Source organism: Solanum tuberosum, unplaced genomic scaffold (assembly GCF_000226075.1).
Source record: "Solanum tuberosum cultivar DM 1-3 516 R44 unplaced genomic scaffold, SolTub_3.0 scf00441, whole genome shotgun sequence".
Classification (NCBI taxonomy): Eukaryota; Viridiplantae; Streptophyta; class Magnoliopsida; order Solanales; family Solanaceae; genus Solanum; species Solanum tuberosum.
Window position 1 is genome coordinate 389,789 of NW_006239381.1, and position 7,106 is coordinate 396,894.

Here is a 7,106-nt window from a genome sequence, read left to right on the forward strand (position 1 = left end):
AATCATGCACTAGGTTTTCTTTGTGTTGAAGACTGAATTGGATAGGTCAATATAATTGATTAGATCGGGTTATGTTATTGGAGCGGGGCGGGGGCGGGGCGGGTTATATCATAATTGGGTCTATTTTAAATTGAATGAATTCTTTTAATCTTAGTCGTTGTTGTGTCCCTAGTTAGATATAAGGGTAAATCAATATCAAAATATGATGCGAGGGGTATATTTAGCCCAATAGTATAACAGGAGGGGTATATTTAGCCTGAAAGTATAACGAAGGGCATATTTAAACTATTTCCAATAGTATAAGGGTATATTTGACCCTTTACCGTTTTAAAAAAATAGTCAAACACAAATTGCATATCAAAAACACTTTTTAAATGAATTTGTCAAACATAATTTTATTTTATTTTAAAAGCACTTTTCTAAAAAACTATTTTTTTTTAAAACGCTTCTAAAAATAAACAACTTTTAGTAGCAATGCCAAACAGGCTCTTATTCACGATTCTAAAAAGAAAATTTTACTTTTAATATATTAAAGATATTATTCCGTTTATTTTTATTTTTACTTGTCATGTATGACATCTCAAGAATATACAATTATTCATTTTTAGGTCTTATTCTCACCATTAAATACTTATTTTTCAAATCATTTTTCAAGACCTAATATTTTAGATCATTAAATAGGATAGTTTGGTAAAATACCTATATCAATAAGATTGTTTTTTTAATAGATGTGTCAAGTCAAAGAGTGACAAGTAAATGAATGGAGGGAGCATTATTTTTTCAGATTTTATTTTTAGCATTAATTACTAATTTTCCATATTATTTTTCAAAACCTAATATTAAATATCAATTAATAACATAGTTTATAGTATGGTAAAATAACGAGTCAATTTTTATTTTCTTAATGAGTATGTCAAGTTCAAATATGACAAGTAAATATGGACGAAAAGAGTACTTTTAAATTTTATAGAAAATATTGTCAAACAAGTAATCAACTTACATCAAAATAAAGTTGTGCTATTTTTCTTTTGAATATATGTAATTTAGAATTTTTAAAGTTGTACTTTTTCTCATAAAATGGTCAAATGCCCCCCTTAAGCTATGACCGGATTCTCAACTACACACTTATTCTTTACGGGAGTCCTATCATCCCCCTAAACTGTTTAAAACTAAAATTATCATCACCCTAAATGCCTACATGGCAAGTGAGTGTATTGCACTCTCCTTGAGAGAGTGAACAATTAAAAAAAAATTAAAACTTTACTTTTAATATTTTTTCATAAATTTTTGTATTTTTTTTTTCTCCCTTTATCTTGTATTTGTTTCTAGTTCTAATTTGTTTTCTTCTTCATACCTACTAGAAGTAGATCATCAATGGCAGCCACCAAATCTCATCGTCACTCATCATCTTGCCATTACTAATTTTAGCTTCAAATAATATTCTTCAACTTATTTAACAATTGATAATTTCCTTACAAATCTAAAAATGCAACCAGTTCTTCATCTTCTTTAGAACAATTTCTATAAAAAAATTGATGCCAAATCACCTCAACTTTTCTTCAAATCACTCCAAATTCTAGATATAAACTTTTCTCACCGTTTCGATTCTTTTGGTATATTACCCACTTAAAACGGAGATCGTTTGTGGCAAGTCGAAATAAGAACTCAAGCTTTTGAACTAACTTTAATGGTGGTTTAATTTGTGCTTTTACGGTTTCAACCTTGAACTTCAATTTTCAGCCACACAAAATTCTTCAAACCATCAACGAAATCACTTGCTTCCAATTCAAGAATATAGATTCAAAAAAATCATATTGAAGCTTACCCATTTCCATGGAAATCCGGCGTTCTTAGAACTAAAAATTGCAGCTATGAAATCATTTAAACAGTGTTTTCAGCTTCAAACAACTAATAATCAACATTATAATCAACAAAATTCAAATAAGAAGATCAAAAGACACAGATCTTTAAATTTTGACCTTTAAACCTTCAACAAGGTTTTTTAATGATGAATCAATAAGGCAAAAATTAAAAAAAAGTTTTTAATAAAATTTACACCTGTCAAACGCGTGCATTTCACTTATCAACATAAATGTGGTTGTGACTTTTTAGGGGTGTAATTATTTCAATTTTTAACAGTTTAGGGGGTGATAGGACCCCCGTGAAATTCAAGTGTGTAGTTGGAAATTCGAGTATAGGTTAGGGGGACATTTGACCATTTTCTCCTCATAAATATGAAAATATCACAATTTGCAAAAACTATCAAAACTTTCTCAACATCATACAATATTACATCTTGAATTTGGCTCCTCACCAGTTATCTTCTCTCCATTTTCCCAAGTTTCTACTTGGATTAGTGAGACATGACATAGGTTAAATTAAAGAGAAAATATATAACTAAGCTAACATTTAATACTTAATTATGCTACATGACTATAGTTTTAATTAATTATATAAAGGGTTATTGTTTAAGAAAATAGCTATGGTGAGTCCCACCGTTTTTTGTAGAAAACTTTCACATATAGTAAACATAAAAATCATATTTGTATGTTATAGTTATAGTTTGCATAATTGCGCTCCATAACAATTTTTTTGTTGGCTATGGAGCTTTTGATTTGTATAATTCGCTACCCCTTTTTTTGGGAAAGGATAGTGGGTACATTCAGTTTTATAAAAAATGTTTAGTTTTATATAAATTCATTTATACATTATAATTTGTATGATAAGATCCGTATTTGTATAATTATAAGGAGAAAATAGCCAAAAGCCCCCCTAATCTATTGTCGAATTCTCAACTACACACTTATACTTCACAGGGGTCCTATTACCCACCTGAACATTTTTAAAAGTATAATATATACCCTCTTAAAAACTCACACCCAGATTTGTATCAAAAAGTAAGTGGCAGCAAGCCAATCTCGAAACAAAAAAGAAAACTGTGCTTGCCACGTAATTTACATTTTTAAAAATTAAAAAAATAATATTTTTTCCTTTATTCTACTTTTTCTTTTATATTATCCTTCTTCTCTTTCTCATCTCTTTCCTTTCTTGCTCTTTTTTTCTTTACTTTGACCAAATGATTTTTCAAACTAGCAAAGTAAACTTAAATTTAGAAACCATTGAGTGAAATTTTCTTCATAAACCTTCTTAACATCAACTGAAAATTCATCGTGATTCTTGTTTTAAAAAATAAAAGAATTTAAAAAGGGTCAATTAATGGTAAAAAGATTTACCCTTTGATGTTGTTTGGTAAGATATGCAATGAATGGGTTGCATGAAAAACTAGTAATGAACACAAAAAAGAGTGATAGTGTTCAATATTTGGAGACTTCAAAATTTGATTTTTCAAAGGGAGTTTTGAATTTTGGTTGAAATTATTGAGAGTTTAGCAACTTTAAAAATGAACGTGGCGGTTCACAATGGAGGTAGATAGAGATTGACGGCGCGATAATTATGTATGGTGGTTGGGTCATAATAATATAACTAAGAAAACTTATAAATTTCACTCAAGAGTTCCTAAATTTCTCCATTAATGACACTAAAATTTGATCCTTGACTTTCAATTTTAATTTTGATTTTAAGCTATTGTCAATTTTTCACACTAATGAGAAATTGATCTAATGTGAAAAATTTGTGATTTGAGGATGAAAATCAGATTAACGGTGGGAAGCTGACGAGGACGGTGGCTTGGTGGTGGAGCTGAGTTGCCGCCAGTGTTGCTCTAGTGAAGAGAAAACAGAAGGAGAAAAAGGGTAAAAAGAAAAAATAAAACAAAAACTAAAAGGAAACTTAAAATTTTTTAAAACAAAAACGGAAAGAAAACAGAAAACCAATATAAATAAAAATATAATTTTAAAATTAAAGTTTTAATTATTGTTTTTACCTCTCACTCTCTCAAAGAGAGTGAACTACACTTTCTTTGTCATTTCAGCATTTAGGGAGCAAATAATTTCACTTTTAAAATTGTTGAAGGGGGTAATAGGACTTTCGTGATGAATAAGTGTGTAGTTGAGAATTGAGTAATAGTTTAGAGAGACTTTTGGCTATTTTCTCTAATTATAAGTGTATAGGACAAAAATATATGTATTTGTATTTGTATATACACTTTTCTCTCGTTTTATACAAACACAAACACATTTTATACCGAAATGTATAAAATGGTTGATTGTATATCGAAAATGGCTACTTGTATAGCGAATCAGATGGCAAAAAAAGGGGATGTTTGCTGCGAATTACAAATAAAATAAACTATGACTATAACATTTAATTTGAATTAATAATTTACTATTTCATACAATTTTCCCTTTTTTGTATAGAACGTGAGAATCCAATTTCTCCTTTCATACAAACTCACACACAACCTATCACTTCCACTCCCACATAATTATATCCTTAATTTTCTCAACCACCATAAATCTCTCAATCCCCACAAATCTCTCAACCAAATAAATTTCAAAATTTGAAAAATTGGAATTAACCTTCGTTATGGAGACTAGATCTCCGACGAACAACAATAACACCATATTTGGCGAATCGTGTCCTCCAAATCCCAATACTTAATGTACCTTGGTAAAAAACATATGCAGAAGAAGATGATGAATTTGGGTCAATGAACCAAGATCATGGTGAAGAAATTAAGATATTTTGTATAATTTTTTTTATTTTTTTTGTGAATTGTATTTTTTATCAATACATTTCACATTATGTTGTATACAGTTGTATGAATTTAGCGTATTAATGTTTATTGAAGCTTTCTTAATACTTTTCAGACCTTATTTGTATATTTTCAACAATTATATACAATTATTTCTTTTGTATTTGTATATTATTAGCAAGTGTATATACGTTCCAACTATTATTTGTATAATTTTAGCACTATCGAGGTATTTATATAATTTGTTTTGTATATTTTTTGTGTTTGTATTTCTATCAATACATTTCACATTATATTGTATATGATTCTATTACTTTAGCGTAACAATGTTTCCTGCGGCATTCTTACTATTTTAGACCTTATTTGTATATTTTCAACAATTATATACAATTACTTTTTTGTATTTGTATATTATCAACAAGTATACATTTCAACTATTTATTTGTATAATTTCAGCATTTGTATACATTAACTTATTTATGTGTGTGTGTGTATATACACGTGTGTGTGTAAAGTCATTTTTCGACATATTTATTTAGAAAGTTAAATTTATCTATCTTTGTTTGGTAGAAGTTATATTCGGTAAGAAATTCTAAATAAATACAATATTCATGATTTGTGGGATTGCTTTCCTTTTTTATAACCTAAATTTTTGCCACATTAATTAAGTTAAGAGTCCAATTTGTATAAAATAAATAAATTTTAAACAATATATACAATAGCTATTGGAACTATAGTTACGTTACGTAAATAGGCAAACTGTAGCTAAGGAGGCTATTTATGTTTCAACTCTTAGCTATTTATGAACCTAAAATTTAATTTTTCAAATAAATCTCTAACCATGATTTAGATGATAAATACATTATATGTCTAATTTTAAAAATTATTGTAATCTCGTAAGCATTTAAACGAAGAAAGCTTTCATTTGCTAAAAACTTAAATCTTTTTATTATATTTTTTTCACCTCATTGATAGAATATGGAGCTTTCATTTTTTTCACCTCTTTTATCCTATTTCCTGCAAAATGTAAGTTTTTAACAAATGAGAGTTTCCTCCCATGACATTTCACTAGGGTTTGTTTCTAAAATTTTCTGTGATATACACCATTCAATTGCATGGAAATAAAGCTACAAAATCTCACACTATAGTCTTGTTTCGCCATTGTTCTTATTCGGTATAAAGAGAAAGAAAAAAGTTAAAGAGACTGAACTTTGTTTCTTTCCTTCTTTCTTATTTTTTGTTTCTTTTACAGCAAAGTTCTGTTTATTTATTTTTAAACTTAATCTCTCTATTACATTTTTCTCACCACTTTTCTCTCTATTTATGGACAAAATCATACTATGTTGTTAAGATTACGAGATTACAATAATTTTTAAAACTAAATATATAATGTATTTATCATTTAAATCATAGTTGGAGATTTATTTTGGATAATTTAATCTTGGCCATTTAATTTAACTTATGACATGTGTTATTAATCCAAGTAAAAATTTGAGAAAAATGGAGAGAAGAGAAATAGAGAGGAGCCGAATCCATCTTACCAAGTGAGAAAAATCCTGTTCATAAATAAGATATTAGAATATCCTAAAATGTCTTATAAATTAGTATAACTTACATAAATTTTATTGAAAACTAATTACATTATTTTTCTACTCTTTTCCAAATTACAAAATCCCTTAAAATTTATAAAATTCGGGTACATCACTATACTTCTAGATACATTACACTTCCGGATATATTTAGTTACTATAACACATAACTAATTATTATAATAGTAGTCCAAAAAAATATCATCAAATAGTTGATTATCCTTTAATATAATCATTCCATATGATACAAATGATTTTTGCAAGTCGAGCATAAGGTTTTTTTTTTGTTTTGCAAACTTTTAAAATATGATATCTTTTACAATATATAAGTTTATGGATCAAATTTAAAATCATAAATTTGAAATTTAAATTCTACTAAACTAATATATCATAGATAAACATAAATTTCAAACGAAAATTTTAAATTTGAAATCTAAATTACATGGCAAAGGTCCTAAATGACCGAAAATTTGGGTAGGATTACCTATTCTACCATCTCTTCTAGGGGTGTTTGTTGTTCGAATTGGATCGGTTATTGGTTAAAATCAAAACTAAATCAATCTAGTCGGTTTTTTTAATTTCTAAAACCAAACCAAACGAAAAAAATAACCGTCGGTTTGGTTCAGTTTTTCTGATTTTTTCAGTTTGAAAGTAATAAATTTTTTTAGGACATAAGTATCTTGATAGACACAAACACCTAGTACATGAATAATCCACTGAAAAGCTATTGTTGGTTCAATTAAGCAATTAAACAATACTAAAGTTATCATTACACGAACAAAGTGATTCAATTAAGAGAACGAGTAACTATCTTATGAAAGGTATGATAGGTAAAGACTAAAGTAATGAATTTTGATGGACTT